Raw genomic sequence first — 27,157 nt, forward strand, 5'->3', positions numbered from 1 at the left:
AGAGACTCTGGACTGTGTGGATCACAATAAACTGGAAAATTCTGAAAGAGATGGGAATACCAGACCACCTGACCTACCTCTTGAGAAACCTATATGCAGGTCAGGAAGCAACAGTTAGAACTGGACATGGAACAAAAGACTGATTTCAAATAGGAAAAGGAGTATGTCAAGGCTGTATATTGTCACCCTGCTTATTTAACTCATATGTACAGTACATCATGAGAAACACTGGGCTGGAGGAAGCATGAGCTGGATCAAGATTGCCAGAAGAAATACTAATACCTCAGATATGCAGATGACACCACCCTTATGGCAGAAAGTGAAGAGGAATGAAAAAGCCTCTTGATGAAAGTGAAAGAAGAGAGTGAAAATGTTGGCTTAAATCTCAACATTCAGAAAACGAAGATCATGGCATCTGGTCGCATCACTTCATGGGAAATAGATGGGGAACTGTGGAAATAGTGTCAGACTTTATTTTTGAGGGCTCCAAAATCACTGCAGATGGTGATTGCAGCCATGAAATTAAAGGATGTTTACTCCTTGGAAGGAAAGTTATGACCAATCTAGATAGCACATTAAAATGCAGAAACATTACTTTACCAACAAAGGTTCATCTAGTCAAGGTTATGATTTTTCCAGTGGACATGTATGGATGTGACAGTTGGACTGTGAAGAAAGCTGAATGCTGAAGAATTGATGCTTTTGAACTGTGGTGTTGGAGAAGACTCTTGAGAGTCCCTTGGAGTGCATGAAGATCCAACCAGTCCATCCTAAAGGAGATCAATCCTGGTGTTCATTGGAAGGACTGATGTTGAAGCTAGAACTCCAATACTCCAGCCACCTGTTGGGAAGAGCTGACTCATTGGAAAAGACCCTGATGGTGGGAAATATTGAGGGCATGAGGAGAAGGAGACTGCAGAGGATAAGATGGTTGCATGGCATCACCGACTCAATGGACATGGGCTTGGGTGGACAGCGGGAGTTGGTGATGGACAGGGAGGCCTGGCGTGCTACAGTTCATGGGGTCACAAAGAGTTTGACAATACTGCGCGACTGAACTGAACTGACTGAAAAGGAGTGAATGAAAAATATACAAATGAGACAATTTAGGGAATGGAATGAAACAAAGACAGAGCATGCTGATAAACACAGAAATAAGAAGAGGCAGGATGCACACAGAATGGTCAAAGATCTCTTTGAGGAGGTGACTTTTCAGTTATGGGCAAGTAGCCAGCTATGTTGGAGAAGGAAATGGCAACCCACTCCAGTGTTCTTGCCTGGAGAATCCCAGGGACGGTGGAGCCTGGTGAGCTGCCGTCTATGGAGTCGCACGGAGTTGGACATGATTGCAGTGACTTAGCAGCAGCAGCAGCAGCAGCCAGCATGTAAAATATTGAGGAAAAAGAGAATGAAAATATGAAAAATTAAAAGAGGAAATATTTTTAAAAGTGTATAAACTCTGTGATTGTATCATGTGTCCCTCCAACTAGTAGCAACTCACAATTTGGAATTTGATTAATCACTGTGAAGTATTTTCCTACCCCTGAAATGATTCATATGGGAATTATATACACCATAGAGAAAACAATTTGGGCACATAACATAGGCACTGATATTTCAGTTCTGGTCTGTGTTCACCTGTACCCTATATTTTCACGATCGTAGATCTTCTGGCTGCTAAGTGTGGATATACTAAGCCAGATGAGACTTGCTGATTTTTCACTGGGAGATAAAGCTAAAACCAAGAATTTTCATGTATAAAAACTCTTGACTCTGATTGGTGAATCCATAATTACCTAATTAACAAAGTTTTACTTGGATTATTGGTACAACTAATTATAAGAGGATGAGATGGTTAGATAGCATCACCAACTCAAATGACATGAGTCTGAGCAAACTCTTGGAGACAGTGAAGGATGGAGGAACCTCACGTGCTGCAGTCCATGGGGTCTCAAATAGCTGAATACAACTCAGTGGACTGAACAATTATGATACAAACCAGAATCTCATGTAGTTTGTTCAATTTCATATTACAAAACTTAGACTACTTCTAGATATAAAGTAATAAATAATAAATATAATATAGCAAATATATTTGACATAAAATTGGTTTTGATGTGTGTAAATTATTTATTATAAGCAATTATAACTAAAGCCCATTTTATGTCATAATATTCTCTTAAAGCAATATTATTATGGGGATCTTAAATTCCCAAGATGATGTTAATCCTACAGATGCATCCCTAAATACTCAGAGCTGTTTACTTCTCAGAAGACTTATCTGGGGAAATGTATTAAATGGAGAAAATATTCCTTGAGGACACTTTCCTTGTAATGACATTAAATTTGAAAATAAATAATTAGACAAATAATGGATTGTTGCTGAAAAGCAGTAGAAACTGAAATAAGACAGTAATTTTAAAAACATTTTAAAACATTTTAAAGCCTGAATTTTATTTTATATGTATATAGAATTTATCTATTGATATAATTTTGATATGGTGATTGAACCACTTGCAGTTTACTTTTCTAACTGTTAAACTGATACAATCCATGTTGTTAAATACCTCTTACCTCATCCTGCAAGCAGCAGTAATCAAGCAAGTGAAATATATAGCTAAATAAAATAACACATGACTAGGATTTTCATAAGTTGAAAGCTTTTGATATCATATGCTGACATAGTGTAGAAAAAAGTATGTCAATGACTAGATTGTAAGACCAAGGTTTAAGACAATCATCCCGTAAAATTGTGTAGATAAGAAGATGCCTTCTGGACTTCCCTGGTGGCACAGTGGATAAGAATCTGACTACCAATATAGGGGACATAAGTTTGATCCCTGCTTGGAGGAAGATTCCACATGCCATGGAGCAACTAAGCCCGAGTGCCACAACTACTGAGCCTGCGCTCTAGAACCTGTGAGCCACAACCATTTAAGCCTGCTCACCTAGAGTCAGCGCTCCACAAGAGAAGCCACTGCAGTGAGAAGCCCACACACCCCAACCAAGAGGAGGCCAAGCACAGCCAAAAATAAATAAATACATTTTTTTTAAAAAAAGGATATCTTCCAAGTCAAAGGAAAATGAGTAAGTTAATATTGCATGTGTATTTGTATTAATACTGACAATGAGAGGCAACCATCATACACAAAATTAGTATTCAGTGGAACTTCAGTGATTCACTCTTCTTACTTCCCTGTTCGGCACAAAGTGGTTGTCTGACCTTGGTTGAATATTTACATTTATGAGTCTCAAGTCTTTTTCTATAAGACAATACGTTGAAATGGATTTAGTCATTCTCTAATGACTCTCAGTCTAGCTTTACTTTTACTGGAACTCTATGAAGTTAATATCATTGTAATAATTTAGCAAAAATAAGTGTCTAATACTAGTAGTATATGAATGTAATTGTCTATTTTAGAGTTAAGAAACTAATAAATATTGCAATAATTACCTATAAGGCCTATTAAAGGAAATAAATGTGATGATATAATCTTATATTAGACTTTGTGCAAAGTCTACATTGATTTTTATATCATTTGAACTAGAATACTACTAATAAACATGACTCAAAATTTTCAAGAATAAAATAAATCCATTCATTTCTTTTAATTTGTCCATAGGCACTGCAGACTGGATCTAAGTGATGGCAATGCCAAATTTCACAGATGTGACAGAATTTGTTCTTCCGGGCTTGACCAGTCATCAGGAGCTTCAAGTTCTCTTTTTTGTGGTGTTTCTAGTAGTTTACATGATCACTCTGATAGGGAACATTGGTATGATTATTTTGATCATCATCAGCCTCCAGCTTCAGAGCCCCATGTACTTTTTCTTGAGTCATTTGTCTTTTGTGGATGTGTGGTTCTCTTCCAATGTTACTTTGAAGATGCTGGAAAACTTACTATCAGACAAAACCCATTTCCTATGTGGGGTGTTTGGTGCAGCATTACTTCTTCATAGCCCTTGTCCACGTGGAAGTATATATCTTGGCTGTGATGGCCTTTGATCGCTACATGGCCATCTGCAACCCTCTCCCTTATGGCAGTAAAATGTCCAGGACTGTCTGTGCTTGTCTCATCTCTGTGACAAGATGATGGGTTCTCTTTTAGCCTAATCTGCACACTGTGGACATATGGCCTGTGCTTCTGTGGAAACTTTGAAATCAACCACTTCTATTGTGCTGACCCTCCTCTTATCAAGATTGCCTGTGGAGGGGTCCACATTAAAGAATGCACTATGATTGTTATTTCTGGGATTAATTTCACATATTCCCTCTCAGTGGTTCTCAGTTCCTATACCCTCATCATAGCGTCCGTGCTGCACATGCGCTCTGCCGATGGCAGGAGGAAGGCATTCTCCACGTGTGGGTCCCACCTGACAGCTGTTACCATGTTTTATGGGACTCTCCTCTCAGGAGGCCCACTGAAGAGTCTGTGGAGCAGGGGAAGATGGTGGCCATGTTTTACATCACAGTGATTCCCATGCTGAATCCCATGATCTACAGTTTGAGGAACAAAGATGTGAAAGAGGCAGTCAACAAAGCAATCGTCAAAGCAAACTTGAGGCAGTGAACCTGCAGCACATAATTCCAGGTATGCTGCTTCCTGCTATAAATGTCCAGGCATATAAATAACCCTGTTTAAAATAGACTGTAAACCGGCAACACTTAAATATCCTAAGAGGTCCAGTCTAACACAGCGGTGGTTTACCCCATGAATGGATTCTCAGGACTAAGCCTCCCTTATGTACGTGTGCAAACATACTAACCCTGACCTATTACTGGTAGTCACAGCATATGTAAAATTGTGCTAAGTGTAGTCATCGGATAACTGATAAATACATTTGGATAAGCACATGCTAATTTGGAGGGTATCTTTCTAAGAGTTGAATATGATTTCTTAGGATATTTTCTATATAAAATTGCTCATCACTTGTTTTATAAGTAATATATAAGTTCATGAGAAAAATTAAGACTTCACCACTTTTCCATGAATATAGAAGTTGGTGAATTCTCATTTACCAAGAAAGCCTTCAATAACATTCATACATGCATGGACTTTTAAAAACAAAAATGTATTCAGAATCTTCAACTAGTGCCGGGAGCCGTGAGGAACTCTGCCCGTGGCAAAGGTCATGAGGAAGGAGGCTCGGCATACGTAAAGGCAGGATCGAGCCTCAGGAGTCCCCGTGGAAATTCTAGAGCACCTACCCCCAAAACCAGAGTCTGCCTACTTTACTGCTTTGTGCTCTCACCTACACCTCTGACTTTACAGGAGACTGTCCCCCACCACCTCTCTCTGAAAAAGAGTTAACTTACAGCTCCAGTTAATAAAGTTCCTGGGCGTGACAAGCGTGTTTCAACCTACCAACTCCTTTGGAAGTCCTCTAGCCTGCCTGAACAGGTTCTTCCAGCCACATGTGATTGTTCACAGCCTCCCAACCATGAGAGGCATGAGATGTTCTAAACTGTCTAAATACAGATTCCTTTGAGCAGTTAAAAGATTGATTAGAACTTGTATTGGTGAAGGGTTTTTCACTTGTTGGGCCAGTGTTTGCTGCTAAGTTTCCATATCCCTTACCTACTGTGTCCCTGGGAGTGTATTGATTGATATAATTGGTATATAGCAATGTAAGTAGTAGCTTTAATGTTTGTAACCTTGGACCCTTGAGTTAATTCTCTTCTTGTTATAGCCCACCACACCTTTGCCCTATAGGAATGCAACTTTATCTAATGCTTTCAGAGGGTGGCGCCTAACTTTAGAATAATCACCTTTAAAGAAAAATAAGTTTTCTGAAGAAAAGGTCATAAAATGTTAACAGGCCTCCTGGCCAGAAGATGACGTAAATCACCTAAACTTTTGCATATGATAAGTTTGAAAGCCTGGCTTCGATAAGGATCAAGGACTGCTGTCCTTGCATGACTCTACCCCTTCCCCTATTGTCCTCTATGCACAACTTAAGGTATAAATACTACTTTGGAAAATAAAGTATGGGCCTTTTTCACCTAAGCTTGGTCTCCCCATGTCATTCTTTCTCTCACCTTCTGGCTGAATTCCCATCTATAGAGTGGAGGCTCATCAAGCCTACTAATTATGCCTGGGCTTCTAAGATCTGACCGGGGAGGCCTTAATTAGTATCTCTTCTCCTTCGGCAGAATGGGACGACGCCTGCGGCCTATGTAGGTGATGCAAATTCCTTGTCTTGGAATTTTATTAGCTTTCCACATAAACGAAGTTATTCAGCCTCTTTTCTCCACTGAATTTTCTCACTGAGCTATCCTTATTTAACCACTCTTTATATCTTTAATTCTATTGTATACTTATCAACGAAGCTGTCTCCCCTTTGAATTCCCTGGATCCACAGGGGCCGGACCCTGGCAAACTAGTGTCATGAATTCAGAAGATTAATTCTCAGTATGTTTTGCTCTAGAATTAACACTATTTGTGTTTCAAACAATCTGGTGACTCACCATGATTCCACTCTTTGATTTGGATTTTGACTAGTTGTTTTTCTCTTTATTAACTTAAATAGGTGAAATATTCATGACTAAAGCCTATCATGTCCTTCTCATAGTTTAAAAAGATGAAGCAATATGGATTTTTGTCATTTAAAATCTAACTTTTAATCAGAAGAATGTCCTGTTAAACATTTGATTGCTATGATGAAGCTATTGTTTGATTCCAAATTCTTGTCACTAGCATTACATACTTAGGTCTGTGTTTAGCTGCTTGTTGCTGCTACTGCTAAGTCACTTCAGTCGTGTCCGACTCTGTGTGACCCCATAGATGGCAGCCCACCAGTTCCCCCATCCCTGGGATTCTCCAGGCAAGAACACTGGAGTGTGTTGCCATTTCCTTCTCCAATGCATGAAAGTGAAAAGTGAAAGTGAAGTCCCTCAGTCGAGTCGGACTCCTAGCGACCCTATGGACTACAGCCTACCAGGCTCCTCCGTCCATGGGATTTTCCAGGAAGAGTACTGGAGTGGGGTGCCATTGCCTTCTCTGGTTTAGCTGCTTAAGTCAAGCTTTTTTTTTTTTAATTTTATTTTATTTTTAAACTTTACATAATTGTATTAGTTTTGCCAAATATCAAAATGAATCCATCACAGGTATATATGTGCTCCCCATCCTGAACCCTCCTCCCTCCTCCCTCCCCATACCATCCCTCTGGGTTGTCCCAGTGCACTAGCCCCAAGCATCCAGTATCGTGCATTGAACCTGGACTGGCATCTCATTTCATACATGATATTTTACATGTTTCAATGCCATTCTCCCAAATCTTCCCACCCTCTCCCTCTCCCACAGAGTCCATAAGACTGTTCCATACATAAGTGTCTCTTTTGCTGTCTCGTACACAGGGTTATTGTTAGCATCTTTCTAAATTCCATATATATGCGTTAGTATACTGTATTGGTGTTTTTCCTTCTGGCTTACTTCACTCTGTATAATAGGCTCCAGTTTCATCCACCTCATTAGAACTGATTCAAATGCATTCTTTTTCATGGCTGAGTAATACTCCATTGTGTATATGTACCACAGCTTTCTTATCCATTCATCTGCTGATGGGCATCTAGGTTGCTTCCATGTCCTGGCTATTATAAACAGTGCTTCGATGAATATTGGGGTACACGTGTCTCTTTCCCTTCTGGTTTCCTCAGTGTGTATGCCCAGCAGTGGGATTGCTGGATCATAAGGCAGTTCTATTTCCAGTTTTTTAAGGAATCTCCACACTGTTCTCCATAGTGGCTGTACTAATTTGCATTCCCACCAACAGTGTAAGAGGGTTCCCTTTTCTCCACACCCTCTCCAGCATTTATTGCTTGTAGACTTTTGGATCGCAGCCATTCTGACTGGTGTGAAATGGTACCTCATAGTGGTCTTGATTTGCATTTCTCTGATAATGAGTGATGTTGAGCATCTTTTCATGTGTTCGTTAGCCATCTGTATGTCTTCTTTGGAGAAATGTCTATTTAGTTCTTTGGCCCATTTTTTGATTGAGTCATTTATTTTTCTGGAGTTGAGCTGTAGGAGTTGCTTGTATTCTAACACCATACACAAAAATAAACTCAAAATGGATTAAAGATCTAAACATAAGACCAGAAACTATAAAACTCCTAGAGAGAACATAGGCAAAACACTCTCTGACATACATCACAGCAGGATCCTCTATGACCCACCTCCCAGAATATCGGAAATAAAAGCAAAAATAAACAAATGGGACCTAATTAACCTTAAAAGCTTCTGCACATCAAAGGAAACTATCAGCAAGGTGAAAAGACAGCCCTCAGAATGGGAGAAAATAATAGCAAATGAAGCAACTGACAAACAACTAATCTCAAAAATAAGTCAAGCTTTTAATAACTAGAGTGGATCAATCAGATAAGAATCTCTGTAAAACTGAATGCCATTGCACTAGACATGTGTTAAAATGTGATCAGCACAGCTCAAACTGGTATCCATTGGGATCTGATTACAAGTTTACTATTCAATTTATGTTGATTGGTGTCCACTTATTCTACCTTCATTCTTAATATAAGTGGAATACATTTTTTGTCCTTGTTGACTCTTGCTAATAATACCAGCATAAAAGCAAATCAGAAGTAATTCTGCATGAATGAGTTTATTCTTGTTTAAGGGCTAATCCAATTAAAAGGGGTGGACAATTGAACATGTGTAGAAAGACTCTGAGAAGTAACATTTACTTGTGGTAATATCACTGGAAAGGTGTATTCATTTAAGCACAGAAAGTATTGTTACTCAGGCTAATTTACTAATTGCCCACAAGCCACATTCCCTCAGATTGGTTCTGAGAAAAGGCAAATGGTGGGAGGAGAGTTCCTTTTCATAACTTTAGGTTCTGAGCAGGAAGAAAGAGTACCATTTGATTAGTATTGGAAACTACATTAACAAAGTTTTTTTTTTTTTTTTAATGTTTTCAAATCACCCAAGTTTGCTTCTAACAAGTTGGTGTCACATATGAAATGATAGGCTGCTCAAGAAACAATTATATTGACAGAGATCATTATAATTTTACCCTTTAAGATCACATTTTCTGTGATGCTTATGGCAAACATATTCCTCAGTGTCCACTATTTGATTTTTTTTTATAAGTAAAACCTTTGTCATCCAGCTGTTCACCACCATTCCCATTGCCCCTTGTCAGTGGGATACATAATGTTGACAAGTCTTGGCAATGAGCCATCAGTAGAAAGTGGTGCCTAAAACCTAGAGATCACCTTCTGTATGTTAAAGCCATTAGATACGGACTTTTTTTCTCTTCCTTTCCACTTGAAAATGTTGCCACTGAAATGATCACTTTTTAGATAAAGATGGAAAACATATATTGAGGGTCTAATTTCCCTTCCCAAACCCCTTAACTCATACTTCTGTCTGAGAAAGGAATAAATTACTTTATTAAGTCACTGCATCTTGGGAGTTCACTTAGCTATAGTGTTATATTTGCTTTTCTAATACTTTCCATAAACATATCCTTGGCACTTCACCTCTGCATCTTACCACTCACTAGGACGATTTTTACCTGAGAATGATCAAGTCTCTTCAGAAACGATTCTGGTACTGAGAGAAGGTCATCTTGTATTCTGTCTTAACTAGAAGGAGAAAACTCACACTTCTGATCTATCTCAGATATTAGGCTGTATACCCCTTTGTCCTAACAACTTGATGAATCCTTGGGCTTTTTAAGACACCAGGGAAGTCTTAAGACCTCCAGTTTTCACATTAAATGGTTTTGGATCCCTTTTGACCTGTCATCTAGGCCATTTTGCTAGCATTTTTAGGTACTTACAGGTCTCTTTCTTAAGCTTAGAAAATCTCAGCTATTTTTTTTTTTTCTTTCTGCACTGTGCTTGCAGGTGTAGATAAAGTGCGTTTTCACGATACATTTCAGCCAGCACATCTTTAACTGTCCTTACTTATTAGTGGGGCTTCTCCACTGGCTCAGCAGTAAAGAATCATCTGGTAGGCAAGAAACATGGTTTCAATCCCTGGGGGAACATCCCCTGGAGAAGGAAATGGCAACCCACTCCAGTATTCTTGCCTGGAAAATCCCATGGACAGAGGAGCCTGGTGGGTTACAGTCCATAGGGTCACACAGAGTCAAACACAACTGAGCATGCACACACATGCACTTATAATGAGTGAAATTGTTCCCCCAAAAGATGTGTTAAGTTCCTAACCTGAAGAACTTCAGAGTTTGGTTATAGGATCATTGGGTTATAGGGTCAGCATTTGGATATAGGGTCGTTGAAGATGCAATTGTTAATATGAAGTCATACTGAAGTAAGGTGGACTGTTAATCCCGTGTGAGTTATGTCCTTACAGGAATGAAGGAATCTGGACACAGATGTAGAGGGAAGATGATCATGAGAAGACAGCAGAGACTGGAAAGATGCTTACAAGGCAAGGAATGCCTGGGACCACTAGCAGCTTGAAAAAACAAGGAAGGAACCTCCCCTAGAGCTTCATAGAGAGGATGGTTCTGCCAATACCTTGACTTCGGACTTGTAGGCTTAGGAAATGTGAGAAAATACATTTGTGTTGTTCTAAATCAATGAGTGTGTGGTACTTTGTTAATGCAGACTGATGAAACTAATATATTTCTTTACAGTTTTGTTTCAATGTTAGAACTTTGGTTTTACTTTAGTCTTTTTTAGTCTCCCAGGCTATCATCCTTTCTGCTCTTGGAGCTTTTTAACTGTATCTGAAGTTTCTTTGGTAAACATGTGGTTTTGCAGCAACCTCCCCTGAATCCAGTGTGCTACCCAGAAGGGGCACTGGGTTCCTTTTGAAAGATTCACTGACCTTTAAACCCTTCTCACATTGCCAATCTCAGGTTCAGCCCTTACTCTGCAGTTTACTATAGAAGCTCGCTGCTGTGCTTTTAACTATTTAAATTATACTTTTGGAATTATTAAAAAAATAGCAGCAACACAGATGTTCTCTTTTCTTGAGTTTTATCTTTGGCAATTGACAGTCATGATTTCCAAGATTGATTTCTCATAAACTATGCTCCCTGACTCCGAAAGAAGTTGATTTAAGAACTTGAAAATCAGGATTGTAATTCACTGCTTCTCTTCAGAATTTGTACAATTTACCTCCACTTAGAACACCTTGTCACTGCTTTAACAATGGCTTATATTAAATGCATATATTAAAATAGAGGCATATACTAAAATAAAGTTTAATATAAATAATTTAACATGGCAATATTGATGTCTTCACATAAATCTGAAATCTAACAATGAAATGTGTACTAAGATAACTTGGATAAAATAAGCTAAAATTTTCTGAATAACTTATATGATTATGTTTTTGTTTTTGTTTTTTTTTTGGGGGGGGCAGTATTTCCAAAAATAGCAAACTGTTCAGCATATTCAGGAATGTATTTGATTTTGCCCTACAAGAATATCTCACAATATCACCCATGTGGTAGACACCAAATATTTGAATCTAAATTAAAAAAAAAAAAAATTCCAGTTGATGGTTTAAGTGGGTCTTAGATTGCATCACTTTACAACCACCCCAACATAAAACTATATTCCTGACATCTGACAGCAACCACATTTATAACTTGGTTTTAAACTACCACTTCCTATACCTTCAACCAATTATAATTTCTTCAAATTCCTAAAATATAAAAAGATCTTAAGCTTTGCTGAGGGAATATAGGGTTATGTCTTCATTTTTGTTTTGATACAGAAAAAGAGTATGACTTTCCAAAAGCTGACCCTGATTCCCAGATCTGCATGTCAAATAATGACATCTTTTTGAACATGAGAACCAAGGAATTACAGAGAGTAACTAACAGTGAATCTAGTGGGAGTCAGAAGCAAAGAGGAATGATTTTTAGCAGACAGGATACAGTTGAGGAAGAGCTACTGCGTGGAATGACATGGGGATGGACAAGAAACTTCCTTTACCACCTCCCTTTTTCTGTCTCCACAATGTATAAAATAGAAGCATTTTTGAAAGCAGTGGCTAACTCTTATTATCAGTAAAATAGAAACTATCCAGGTCAAAACTATCAAGTGTCACATATGCTGCTGCTGCTGCTGCTGCTAGGTCGCTTCAGTCGTGTCCGACTCTGTGCAACCCCATAGAGGGCAACCCACCAGGCTCCCCCATCCCTGGGATTCTCCAGACAAGAACACTGGAGTGGGTTGCCATTTCCTTCTCCAATGCATGAAAGTGAAAAGTGAAAGTGAAGTCGCTCAGTCGTGTCCGACTCATATGCAAATAGTAGCAATTTGTTAAAAATATGCATTATAATCTTTTAAACCTTTCATCTTATAAATTCTATGAAAAATAGAACACATGTGCAACGTCATTTTGCTCATACAAAAATGGTAAAATTAACCTATCAAAGATAATAAAAACAACATATCGGCATGTGGTATAATTCCAAGACAGTGTTACAAGTTACATTCTAATGTTTATTAGAGACAGAAAATAACATTTTTCAAAGGCTTTCCTCAAGGCATTTTTTACCTCTTGGTTTCTCAGGCTGTAGATCATGGGATTCAACATAGGAATGACTATTGTGTAGAAGACAGAGGCCATTTTGTCTGTGTCAAGGGAATGGTTTGATTTGGGCTGCAGATACATGAAGATCAGAGTCCCGTAGAATATAGTGACAGCAGTCAGATGAGAACCACAGGTTGAGGATGCTTTGAGCCTCCCTTCTGCAGATTGGATTCTCAGGATGGCAGCCACAGTGTATAGGTAAGAAATAAGCACCGTGGTCAAAGAGCTGATCATGTTGAATCCAGCAAAGATAAAAATCAAGATCTTTTTGAGGCTGGTTTCTGAGCATGCAAGGGCCATCAAAGGGACATCATCATAATACAAGTGATTAATAGCATTGGGGCCACAGTAAATCAATTGAAAAGTAACAACTGTGTGGAGGAAAGCAACAGAAAAGCTGTATCAGTAAGGGCCTGCAACCAGTTGCATGCACACCTTTTGGGACATGATCACCATGTAGAGAAGAGGATCACAGATGGCCACATAGCAGTCATAAGCCATTACTGCAAGAAGAAACATCTCCAAAACCAAGAAGTTTAGGAAAAAGCCCAGCTGTGTCACACATGCATAGAGAGATATGGACCTGTGCTTGGTCAGGAGGGTCTCCAGGAACTTTGGGGCTATTGATGAGGAGTAACAAAAGTCTACAAAGGCCAGATCACTGAGAAAAAAATACATGGGTGTGTGAAGGTGAGGATCCAACTGGATTAAGGAAGTCAGGCCAATGTTTCCCACCAGAGTCAGATAATATACCACTAAAATGAGAAGAAAGAGAAGCATTTCAATCTCTCTCTGGACTGAAAAACCCAAAAGAATGAATTCCATCACCCTGGTAATATTCTCTTCAATCATGTGTTCTAGTCTCTGAACTGCGGAAAAGAGACAAGGTAAAGATAGATAAGTTGTCAGGAGTAAGGAATTGTCATCAGATGCCAAAACGTGCATGTTTTAACTTGAGAAATTATTGCTCATTGAAGCAGAATATCAGAACAAATAAATATATCCCCTCTCAAACTCTCCTGTTTGACTATTTATAATTTTCTGAAGCCAAAAATTGAGGTTTAATAAAAATAATGTTTATAAAAATATGGGATATTTTAGGTTTAGATTATTTTTAGTTATATTAAATAATAGAGAGAATAAAGATGTTGTTAAATATCCTGCTCCCAGAATTTACTTCTCAGTGGAGCAAAATTTTAATATGTAATATTTTATCTGTTTTAATAGACATATATTTTATTTTAACAAATGTACATTATGCTAAATATAACAATACAAAGCTAAACAGGATAGTCAATGGATAGAAAAATGGAGGCAATTAATTTTGGATTCCTTTTCAAATGCTACTTTCTAAAAGTGATAAAGTACACTTGTAGTTAGAGTTAGAATGCACATATGTTAAAAAGTAGAGTTTTTGATAATCATTTACTCAATGGACATGTGTTTGAGCAATCTCCAGGAGATAGTGAAGGACAGGGAAGGCTGGCATGCTGCAGCCCATGGGGTCACAAAGAGCCAGACATGACTGAGTGAGTGAACAATAACAAATAGTTTACATTAATTATTTTCAACACTTATAATCAGGAATGCTTTCTAAATTATCTGGTAAATTTTTAGTGTAACAGTAGCATGCACTCCTGCTTTTGAAAGGTAGCCATCTCTTTGACAAGAGAAATAGCAATTATATGGAAATGCTATTCCTATCATAATGTTCAACTTGCATAATGTTGTTTTTGAGAGTTCTATGCCTCTTTTCACTTCCGAGGCTAAGGAAGATAACTAGCTAATTTTAATTTCAGGAGTAAAGTTAAAAAGAAAAATTTCAGCATAGCAAATTAAAATGAAGTGTGCAAAATAGAAAGAATAATCCCTTACTTTTCCCCTAAACATTTTATCAAAGGGAAGCTTTGTTTCTAGTTGTTGTTCTTTAACAAGTTACTGTGAGTAGTCAGAAAATGTGTCCTTTCAGTTTTTTCTCCTCTTTCTATTGACTCAGCTTAATGCGATGACTTGTACCCAATGTGTTTTCCATAAAAAAAAAAAAAAAAAAAAATACACATGCACCTATGTGTATATACTTGTGTGTGTTAAGTCACTTCAGTTGTGTCTGACTCTTTGTGACACTATGAATCGTAGTCTGCAAAGGTCCTCTACCCACAGGATTCTCCAGGCAAGAATACTTTGGTGGGAACCTTCCCAACCCAGGAATCGAACCTGCATCTCCTTTGGCTCCTGAACTGCAGGCAGACTCTTTACTGCTGAGCCACTGGAGAAGCCTATATATATACACACACATACATACATATATGGTAAATCATCTGCCTGCAATGCAGGAGACCCAGGTTCGATTCCTGTGTTGGGAAGATCCCCTGGAGAAAGAAATGTCAACCTACTCCAGTATTCTTGCCTGGAGAATCCAATGGACAGAGGAGCTTGCTGGGCTACAGTCCATGGGATCACAAGAGTCAGACACGACTTAGCAACTAAACCAGCACCACATACATATATACATACATATGCATATATACAAACACACGCATACTTACACATAAGTACATATATAAAATGTCACGTGAAAACTGTTTTCCCCTATCCATTTATTTTCCTCTAGCTGGAGGCAAAACCTAGCTTGTGAAAGGTGTTGTTTTAACTAACTTATCTTCCTGAGCAGACATCTTAACAGAGCTACTGGCACAACAGCTCACCATTCTGGCAAAAGAATGGAAAAAATGATAAAATATTGATCTGAACATCATTCCCATTTCCATTATGTTAATATAATAACTTTAGTCTCACTTTGGTCTTCCATGATAAATATCAGTTTGGATATTTTAGAGGTAATTAACAGATATTTTGCTACTGAGTTACTTTTCATTGAGCATACATTGAAATCAGGCTTATTTTCTTATATTTCTTCTTTGTAATAAAAGGAAAAAGATGCCAAACTCACACAGCCTCATCAATTAAAAAAAAAAAAAAAAACTTCCCTATTTTGTGAATTACTTTCATCCACAAATGTCTAATTTTTACATTTTTTTAAACCATCAGAAGTTTCCCCTGAGAGAGACAATACTCACACATACAAATGCTCTTCTGCCTTAGGAATTGGGTTCTACAGTTTCATAAGTAAAGTGTTTTCTTCTAAAGGAAACCCAAGTCTTGGGCAGAAGTCAAAGAGGATATTTTATTTGGGGTGGGCTAAGAAAGGTATTTCATTATTGTGTATACATGTCAGCTTCATCCAGCTGGGGAAGAGTTAGGCAGGATCATCTACTTTCCTTTAAATTGTGAAAAGTGTAGAGGCTTGGAAAAAGAGAGTTATGGAATCTAAGCTATTGTTTTTCCATACAGCGAACTAATTCCCCTAATAGTATTAATTAAATAATCCATCTCCTTCTTATTAATTTATAATAACAAGACTTTAAAAGTATCAACTCATTTACTAAAATATCTCAATAAAATCCATGAGTTTAGAGTTTTAGAAAACTTTTAGGGCATTTTTATATATGCTTTACTTTATGAAAAGAAAATGTTTTTTAAGAAAATAAATAAATTATAGTTGACACCTGAACAACACGGGTTTGAACTGCATGGATCCACTCATATTCCATTTTCTTTTCACAAATACTACTACAGTCCTACTCTATTCAAAGTTGGTAGACTCTTCAGATGAAGAACTGCATATCTAATGCAAAATTAAAGCAAATTCTACAACCAGTGGGGTAGGATTAGGGACATAAACCCCACTGGTTATAGAATTTGCTTTAATTTTGCATTAGGTATGCAAAGATGGGCTCAATAAAAGACAGCAATGGTATGAACCTAAGAGAAGCAGAAGATATAAAGAGGAGGTGGCAAGAATACACAGAAGCACTATACAAAAAAGCTCTTCATGACTCAGATAATCACGATGGCATGATCACGTTTCAACCCCATGGACAGCAGCATGCCAGTCTTCCCTGTCTTTCACTATCTCCAAGAGTTTGCTCAAACTCATGTACATTCAGTCAGTGATGCCATCCAACCATCTCATCCTCTCTTGCCTCCTTCTCCTCCTGCCCTCAAACTTTCTCAGCATCAAGGTCTTTACCAATGAGTTGGCTCTCAGATCAGGTGGCCAAAGTATTGGAGCTTCAGATTCAGCATCACTCCTTCCAATGAATATTCAGGTTTAATTTACTTTAGGATTAATTGGTTTGATCTCCTTGTAGTCCAAGGACTCTCAAGAATCTTCTCCAGCATTACAATTTGAAAGAATAAATTCTTTGACCCTCAGTCTTCTTTACAGTCCAACCATCTCATCTGTACATGACTACTGGAAAAAAAAAAAAAAAAACATAGCCTTGTACTTACTTTACTGCAAAATTATCTTTTTTTTTTTTGCAGCACTGTTCTTTGCAAAGTTGTTTATGTTCATATGCTGCCTCCAGTGTATGTCCTCCCACTCCTCATGAAATCATTCCAGTCATTCTTTTATTCCCATTATTCAATATAAAGTCCACTTAAAAAGATCATGCTATTTAATCTATCACCATATTTGCCATAGTTTTTCCTTCCTTGATGAATTTTCTCACATTTGAATTTTCATGCCCCCCTGAATTTTTCCCTGAATGTTTATCCTCAATTTTATTGCTGCTTTCTCTTTATTGCCTTGACCTCTAAATGTTGGACAGACATAAGTTCAAGTCTTGGTCAATTTCATCTGTTTATATCTACACATTTTCCTTTACTTGTTAATTTCATTCAGTCGTATTCCATTTAACAGTGTCCATATGCAAATTGTTCCCAACGTAACTCTTCACCTTAGTACATTCTGAATTCTAAACTCTCATATTCAACATCAGATTGATGTCTTTACTTGGTAGTGCACTAAGCATCTTAGATTTAGTGTCCAAAATTGCATTTCTAATACCATTACTTTCCTTTCTCAAGTCTGTTCCTGTCAAACTCCTCTGAATCCTATGATTGCTCCAGGAAAATACCTTGAGTCACTCTTGATTTGGAGAAATTCAGAGTGGTGTTACCTTCCAGTTCATCTGGAATCCAACTTATTTTACCAGCTAAAATGCTACTCCGTGTTTTTATCCATCATCCTTTCAGCTAGTTTCCCCGTTTCCATCCTTTCTGTCTTCAGTTGATCGTAAAACATAGTAATTTGTTTAAAAAGTAAGTTAGGTTATCCCATTCCCTGGCACAGAATCCTCCAATAGTTGCCCATTTCACCCAGTGTAGAAATAAGATTCTTTTTTATGTTTTTTTCCAAATTTATTTTGAATTGGAAGATAATTGCTTTACAATGTTGTGTCGATTTCTGCTGTACAACAATGTGAGTCAGCTTTAAGTAGACATACATCTCCTTCTCCTGAATTTCCCTCCCAGTTCCCCTCCATCCCATCCTCTAGGTCTTCACAGGGCACCAAGTGAGCCCCCTGTCCTCTACAGCATTTTTCCGCTAGCTCTATTATACACATGGTTGTGTTTACATGTCAGTGCTCCACTCTCAATGTGCCCCAGTCTCTCAGATATGCAGAGGACACTGTTCTAATGACAGAAATCACAGAGAAACTAAAGAACCTTCTGATGAAGGTGAATGAGGAGAGTGAAAAAGCTGGCTTAATACTCAGTAATCAAAAAACTAAGGTCATGGCATTCAGTCCCATCACTTCATGGCAAATAGATGGGGAAAAAGTGGAAACTGTACTAGATTTTATTTTCTTGGGCTGCAAAATTTCTGCAGACTGTGACTGTAGCCACAGAATTAAAAGATGTTTGTTCCTTGGAAGAAAAGATAATAAATCTAGACAACTTCTTAAAAATCAGGGACATTACTCTGCTGAAAAAGGTCCATATATTCAAAGCTATGATTTTTTCAGTAGTCATGTAAAGATGTGATAGTTGAACCATAAAGAAGGCTGACCACTAAAGAACTGATGACTTCAAATTGTGGAGCTGCAGAAGACTATTGAGAGTCCTTGGACTGCAAGAACATCAAACCAGTCAATCCCAAAGGAAATCAACACTGAGTATTCATTGGAAGGACTAATGAAGAAGCTCCAATGATTTGGCCTCCTGATATGAAGTACTGACTCATTGGAAAAGACCCTGATGCTGGGAAAGATTGAGGGCTGGAAGAGAAAAGGGTGACAGAGAATGAGATGGTTGGATGGCATTACTGACTCAATGGACATGAGTTTGAGCAAACTCCAAGTGATGGTGAAAGACAGGGAAGCCTGGCATGCTGCAGTCCATGGGTTTGAAAAGAGCCAGACATGCATAGGGGCTGATTGACAACTCCTTCTCCTGTGTCCACAAGTCCCTTCTCTACGTCTGTGTCTCTATTCCTGTCCTGCAGACAGGTTCATCAGCACCATTTTTCTAGATTCCATACATATGCATTAATATATGATACTTATTTTTCTTTTTCTGATTTACTTCATTCTGTATAACAGGCTCTAGGTTAATCAACATCACTTCAAAAATTTTACAGGGGTCCACAGAACTGGGAATGATTAGGCTGTTTATGGCTTTCTGACTACATTTATCTTAATTCTTCCCCCTCCCCCATTCCCTTCTTTCTATCCATATATATATATATTTTAATATTTCAGGGCATGCCAGCTTGCATGTGTGTGTTCTAGGCTCCTCTGTCCATTGGATAATCCAGGCAAGAATACTGGAGTGGGTATTCATTGTCATGCCCTCCCTCAGGGAGATCTTCCCAACCCAGGGATCAAACCCATGTCTCATATCTCCTGCATTGGCAAACTTGTTCTTTACCACTGGAGCCACCTGGGAGACCCCATGTTTGCATTTGCTCCCTCTGCCTAGAATACCTTTCTTTGACATCTCAGTCTTTCACCCCCTGGACACTTTCACAGTGTGAAATGTGAGAACACTAGAGTTAGGTTATCTAGGCCCAAATTCTGGCTTTGTTGATATGGACCACGACAATACTTACTCATATAACACCCTGTGTTTTGTTTTCAACATCTTTGAAACAAAAATGGACATAGTAACTGCTTCTGGTGTGGCTCTGAGGATTAAATGTGTATGTGTAAACTATGCAAATATGAAGGATGTAAATTGTGTAAAAGATTTAGAATCATGTCTGTGTTATCATAAATGCCACATCAGCATTAACTGTTAGTACATTACTTGTCTTCCCTAACTTACTTTCCTCCCCCAATATCATTTACCATTATACCAAATTTTTAGTTGGTTTGTTTCTTTGTCTTCTCTGTTATGTATCATGTGGGAAGAAGTTTTGGTCTCTTATCAGTCTCTTTATATGTATTTGTTGACACAAACTGGAGACTCAATAAAGATTCTCAACAGAGTTGTAAGAGTTTACGTTTTTTCTTCACTAACATTAATAATTATATTTATATATATATATAGCTATCACTTGCCAAGCTCATTCTTTAAAAGTAATATTTTCTCTTTTATGCCTATTAAATCATTGTTGTTGTTTAGTTGCTATGTCATTTCCAACTCTTTTTCAACCCTGAGGACTGTAACCCCCTAGGCTCCTGTGTTCATGGGATTTTCCAGATAAGAATATGGAGTGGGTTGCCATTTCCTTCTGCAGAAGGTCTTCCTGACCCAGGGATTGAACTCGTGTCTCCTTCATTGGCAGGCAGATTCTTTATCACTGAGCCACAGGGAAGCATTAAATCTTTAGTAAATTTTATGTTAATCATTAGTAAAATTTAAATTTTACTAATAATTAAATAAATAAACATAAAAGAGGAAACATCCTTTGAAAATAATGAGATTGCTATTGTTGCAAGTCAAACTGCCAAAACTTTTTGAGAAATAATTCTGTACATATAACTTCATTTGTTTTTGTTTTGTTTTGCTTTTATTTGGGCTTCCCTGGTAGCTCAGATGGTAAAGAATATGCCAGCAGTGTAGGAGACCCTGGTATTAAACACACACACAAGCACAATTATTTCTCTGATACTTTTAAGCTGAAAATTTGACTTATTCCTTGAAGCAAGTTTTGTATTTGTTTTCACAGAGTAAGTTGATTTGAGGGCTTCCTAGATAATGATAAAGAATCTGCCTGCCAGTGCAGGAGAGCAACAGATGCAGGTTCAATCCCTGAGCTGGGAAGATTCCCTGGATTAGGAAATGGTAACCTACTCCAGTATTCTTGCTTGGAAAAGTCCATGGACAGAGGGCTTGGCAGGTTACAATTCATGCAGTAACAAAGAGTTGGACACAGCTGCACACTGAGCCCTGGCGCTGGTTGGACTTCATTTGATGCCTTCATTATCTTGTTTTCATCGTGATGAGACTTTTGTGCCCTGTCTAATTTCCAGAAAATGATCAAACCATAAATATGAGCATTTTAATCATATTTTGATTCATAATTTATAGTCTAGAGTTATGAAGAAACCAAAACTTTGTCTAATTATTGCAGCTCACACACTATCACCTCTTCCAGACTACGCACACATGGTGTATGGTGTCTCACATTGGTAGTACATATATTTCACATTAGCTACTTCAATCCTGTCTCCCATCTGAGATAGCTTTTACCTAGCTGACTATTTAGGATTTTATTTTTTAATTCAGGGAAGTATTAAACCCATTGCTATCCTTTAATGCATTCTAGCAGGACCTTCCCTGATATGTTAAAAATCTGAATTATGAAAAAAAAAGAGTAGCAGCATTCAATTAGAAAAAAGAATTAATCAGTGATTCTATTACCAAATTATTTGGTGTTAGTGAATATGAAGTATCTGTCCCCAAAATTTACAAGTTTCCAAGTGCCTGTTGCTTGCCCATAGTATATAATATGAAATAAATAAGGTTAATATTTCCATTTCTAGTCCATTTACAAAAATTCAGAATATCTGGGAAAACTAAGAAAAAAAATATATTTTTTGTAGCTACTATTCTTTACTTGTCTATTTTGATTGAATAATTGCTGATCATTAAGTAAAGAGAAACAGAAGTCAGAGTGTGCTTAAGTGCCAGTGATGAAACTGTCTCTCTGGGTCTTATTACAAAACTCTTCCGTGCAAACAGAATCCCCTACTGCAGTTGCTGAAAGTAGATTTACCTTTTAATCAGTTTCAAGGAGACTTATTAAAATAATTCCTCAGCTTTTTCTTGGGGATGTATTAACAGAAACCAATTTCAACAAAGTTTCAACTCAGGATTAATGAATATGTGGTGCAGTTTGAGTGTGTTGAAGTAATCATCTGATTCCTCAGGGATGACTTTGTCCTCAGCCTTGAAGCATCTTCCTTTGGGAGATCAAACTGCAGACTGCAGTAGGAAGATTAGAGGTTTTGGAGCAGGACTGACCTAGAGCCAGACATCCTGGAATGTGAAGTCAATTGGGCCTTAGAAAGCATCATTATGAACAAAGTTAGTGGAGGTGATGGAATTCCAGTTGAGCTATTCCAAATCCTGAAAGGTGATGCTGTGAAAGTGCTGCACTCAATATGCCAGCAAATTTGGAAAACTCAGCAATGGCCACAGGACTGGAAAAGGTCAGTTTTCATTCCAATCCCAAAGAAAGGCAATGCCAAAGAGTGCTCAAACTACTGCACAATTGCACTCATCTCACACGCTAATAAACTAATACTCAAAATTCTCCAAGCCAGGCTTCAGCAATATGTGAACCATGAACTTCCTGATGTTCAAGCTGATTTTGGAAAAGGCAGAGGAGCCAGAGATCAAATTGCCACCATCCGCTGGATCATGGCAAAAGCAAGAGAGTTCCAGAAAAACATCTATTTCTGCTGTATTGACTATGCCAAAGCCTTTGACTGTGTGGATCACAATAACTGTGGGAAATTCTGAAAGAGATGGGAATACCAGACCACCTGACCTGCCTCTTGAGAAATCTGTATGCAGGTCAGGAAGCAACAGTTAGAACTGGACATGGAACAACAGACTGGTTCCAAATAGGAAAAGGAGTACGTCAAGGCTATATATTGCCACCTGCTTATTTATCTTGTATGCAGAGTACATCATGAGAAATGCTGGACTGGAAAAAACACAAACTAGAATCAAGATTGCCAGGAGAAATATCAATAACCTCTGAAATGCAGATGACACCACCCTTATGGCAGAAAGTGAAGAGGAACTAAAAAGCCTCTTGATGAAAGTGAAAGTGGAGAGTGAAAAAGTTGGCTTAAAGCTCAATATTCAGAAAATGAAGATCATGGCATCCGGTCCCATCACTTCATGGGAAATAGATGGAGAAACAGTGTCAGACTATATTTTTCTTGGCTCCAAAATCACTGCAGATGGTGACTGCAGCCATGAAATTAAAAGACGCTTACTCCTTGGAAGGAAAGTTATGACCAACCTAGATAGCATATTCAAAAGCAGAGACATTACTTTGCCAACAAAGGTCCATCTTGTCAAGACAATAGTTTTTCCTGTGGTCATGTATGAATGTGAGAGTTGGACTGTGAAGAAGGCTGAGTGCTGAAGAATTGATGCTTTTGAACTGTGGTGTTGGAGAAGACTCTTGAGAGTCCCCTGGACTGCAAGGAGATCCAACCAGTCCATTCTGAAGGAGATCAGCCCTGGGATTTCTTTGGAAGGAATGATGCTAAAGCTGAAACTCCAATACTTTGGCCACCTCATGTGAAGAGTTGACTCATTGGAAAAGACTCTGATGCTGGGAGGGATTGGGGGCAGGAGGAGAAGGGGATGACAGAGGATGAGATGGCTGGATGGCATCACTGACTAAATGGACATGAGTCTCAGTGAACTCCGGGAGTTGGTGTTGGACAGGGAGGCCTGGCATGCTGCGATTTATGGGGTTGCAAAGAGTTGGACACGATTGAGCAACTGATCTGATCTGATGTAGGTTTGACTCAAGCTCATCAATTACCTCCCCACACACACTTGGGAAAGTCATAAACTCTGAGTCCCAATTAAGAAAGAAAAATACTACTTATAATACCAGGCACTTTTGATGAATAAACCTTTAATGGACAATAAATGAATTTGCAAACTGAAAATTGATGCTGCTGTAATAATTGCAAGTAGAATGATAGTAATGATAACTAACTGTGACTAAGATTTTATTGGGTCTTAATTATGTGCCAAGCAAGGTATTAAAAAGACCTACATACTTCATTGCCAAGGTCCAGCCCCGGCTGATCCAGGGTATTTGAAGGAGAGACGGCATAGGCGACCTATTTATTTAAATATTTATCAAAGATATAAAGAGTAATAGAATGAGGATAGCTCAGTAGGAAAATTCAGTGGAGAAAAGAGGCTGAGTAGCTTGGTTTACGTGGGAGACCAATAAAACTTCAAGACAAGAAGTTTGCACCACTTACGTAGGCCACAGGCGTCCTTCCGTTCTCCCAAAGGAGAGGAGACACTGAGGCCTCCCCGGTCGGATCTTAGAAGCCCAGGCATAATTAGCAAGCATGGCGGGTTCCGTGCTCCAGATGGAGACTCAGCCAGAATTTGGGAGAAAGAGCGACATGGGGAGACCATGTTTCGGTGAACAAGGCCCGCACTTTATTTTCCAAAGTAGTTTTTATACCTTAAGTTGTGTATAGAGGACAATAGGGGAAGGGGTAGAGTCATGCAAGGACAGCAGTCCTTGATCCTTATCGAAGCCAGGCTTTCAAACTTATCATATGCAAAAGTTCAGGTGAATTACATCGTCTTCTGGCCAGGAGGCCTGTTAATATTTTAAGAAACTTATCTTTCTCTAAAGGTGATTTATTCCAAAGTCAGGCAGCAGCCTCCAAAAAAGCATTGGACAAAGCTGCATTCCTATAGGGCAAAGGTGAGGTGGGCTCATTCAAGAAAAGAATTAACTCAAGGGTCCAAGGTTACAAACATTGAGGCTACTACTTACATTTCTATACACCCATTATATCAATCAATACACTGCCAAGGACACAGTAGGTAAGGAGTATGGAGACTTAGCAGCAAACATTGGCCCAATAAGTGAAAAAACCTTTCACCAATACAATTTCTAATCAATCTTTTAACTACTCAAAGGAATCTGTGTTTAGACAGTTTAGAACATCTCCTGCCTCTCACAGTTGGGAGACTCTGAACAATCACATGTGGCCGGAAAAACCTATTCAGGCAGGCTAGAGGATTTCCAAAGGAGTTTGTAGGTTGAAACACTGTCACACCCAGGAATTATTAACTGGAGCTGTAAGCTAACTCTTTTTTCAGAGAGAGGTAGTGGGGGACAGCCCCCCATAAGGTCAGAGGTGTAGGTGAAAGCACAAAGCAGAAAGTAGGCAGACTCTGGTTTTGGGGGTAGATGCTCAAGAATCTCCAGGGGGACTCCTAAGGCTCGATCCCGCCTTTGCGTATGCCGAGCCTCCTTCCTCATGACCTTTGTCATGGGTGGAGCTCCTCATGCTGGCTCCTGGCAGTGATAGAATTCCAGTTGAGCTATTCCAGATCCTGAAAGATGATGCTGTGGAAAGTACTGCACTCAATATGCAATATGCCGGTTCCCGGCACTTCATACTGTTATTCCTTACAAAACAAAATGATGTGGGAAAAATACTCCCATATTTTAGATAAGAGAAATTCAGACAATTTAAATAATTTGTCTCAAGTCACAGCTGATTAAATCATTAGCTAGTATCAAGAATCAAGGTCTAACTGCAGAATGGCTATATATTTCAAAATTCATGCAATCTAAAATTCTCAAGAATGTACTATTACTGTGTCCCTTTCAGAATGTCTAACAAAATTCCTGGATACTTGTGTCATTTCTGTAGTGGTATAATAGACAGATGATAGATAGACAAACACATACATACATATATACTTATGCATATCATTAAATTGTTTTAAATATCTCAACCAAAGAAATTTTATTTTCTCAAATAAAAATCCCACTATAGAACCCCTTATCACACCAACATAAACCAGAGAGCAATAAACTATAAAATTACATCTCTAAATTCTCTTGTTTTTGAAGTACACACACATCATCTATAATATGTATTTTTTTCACTTTGAATTCCATTTTTTCTATCCCATTCAGAGGTAACAACTGTAAAGGACAGTTTGAAGGTATATATATATATATTTTTTTGTTTTTTCTTGTGTGAAGATTTGCTGACCTGTATGATATTAGTTTTAAAAAGGATGTATTAGTATTTCAAACTACAAGCTAAGACAGCTACTTACAGACTTTCAATGATTTTTATATTTTTACTAAAAAAACTAATTATAATATAATCAGGTTTTTTACTATGGAAATTTTCAAACCTATACAAAATTATAAGATTTGATACAATAATTTCCTCCATAAAAACCGCCAGCTTTAACATGTCTGTTCATTATCAGTTATGTTCCATCCACACCTCTCGTTGTTCAGTGGCTCGGTTCATCTGTAGATCCATTCATGTTCCTGCAAATGGCATTATTTCATTTTTTCTTTATGGCTCAGTAGTAATATTCTACTGTATATATTTTAATTGTAAGGACATATAGGATGGATAAACAATAAGGTCCCACTGTATAGCACAGGGAACTATATTCAATATTCTGTGACAAACCGTAATAGAAATGAACATGAAGAATATATATGTATATAAATATAATGCATGCTCAGTCACTCAGTCATGTCCACCTCATTATGACCACATGAACTGTAAGCCTTCCAGGCATAATATATACATATATGTATACACAGAGATATGAGTCACTTTGTTCTGCAGAAGAAATTAATGTCAACTATCCTTTAATAAAAAAATTAAAAAAAAATAAAATGTGCCATATACATACATAGGAATATCAGCCTTAAAAAGAAATTCTGCTATATGTGACAACATAAATGAGCCTGGAGGATATTATAAGTAAAATAAGCCAGTTAGAATAGGATAAATTGCTCATTATTCCACTTATATAATGTATCTAAAATAGTCCTTCAAAGAAATAGTAGAATGGTTATTGCCAGGATCTGGGAGGAGGGGTCAATAAGAGTTGTTTAGGAAAGAGAAGTATCAGTTATACAAGATGAATAGCACTAGAGATCTCCTATACAACACTTTGGCTATAGTTAACAACATCTTATTGTGTACTTAAAAATTAAAGTGGGTAGATCTTATGTTAAGTGTCCTTACTACAGGTTAAAAAAAATAAATAAAAAAAAAGAAAGATAGAAACAGGAACTTCCTTGGTGGCCCAGTGGTTAAGTATCTGCCTGCCAGTCAAGGGACACAGGCTCTATCCCTGGTCTGGAAAGATCCCACATGTTGTGGAGAAACTGAGCCTGTGTACCACAAGCACAGACTTCTGAAGCCTATGGCCCTAGACCCCATGCTCCATAACGAGCACAGCCACTGGGATGAGAAACCCATGCACTGCAATGAAGACCAAAATGAATAAATTAAAAATAACATTAAAAAAATAAATCAAGGAAATCATGGTATCACAAATGACAAGAAGTGAGATAATGTACAAAATTTTCAGATTTCAGAGGAATCTAACTAACACTTGGCAAAAATTTATTGTGTTTATCAATCATATAATAATCACACAAGCTAGAAAGGACTGGTGTCAGTGCTGTGGGAAAAAACTGGTTGGAAAGGACAAAGGTTAGGAGAAACCGGAAGCAGTGGATAACTTTTCAGGAAGTTGGTCTA

The 27,157-nt window shown here is 38.0% G+C and overlaps 2 pseudogenes; one reads left to right on the forward strand and one right to left on the reverse strand.

The window, feature by feature from the left end:
- Positions 1–3,646: 3,646 nt before the first annotated feature.
- Positions 3,647–4,571, forward strand: LOC147358687 (olfactory receptor 5M9-like; annotated as a pseudogene).
- A 7,866-nt stretch (positions 4,572–12,437) lies between these two features.
- LOC147358688 (olfactory receptor 8U3-like) lies at positions 12,438–13,394 on the reverse strand (annotated as a pseudogene).
- Positions 13,395–27,157: the final 13,763 nt, after the last annotated feature.

The sequence above is a fragment of the Bos grunniens genome, chromosome 15, assembly GCF_055505025.1.
Source record: "Bos grunniens cultivar Pamir isolate PY7600 chromosome 15, Bosgru_T2T1.0, whole genome shotgun sequence".
Taxonomy (NCBI): domain Eukaryota; kingdom Metazoa; phylum Chordata; class Mammalia; order Artiodactyla; family Bovidae; genus Bos; species Bos grunniens.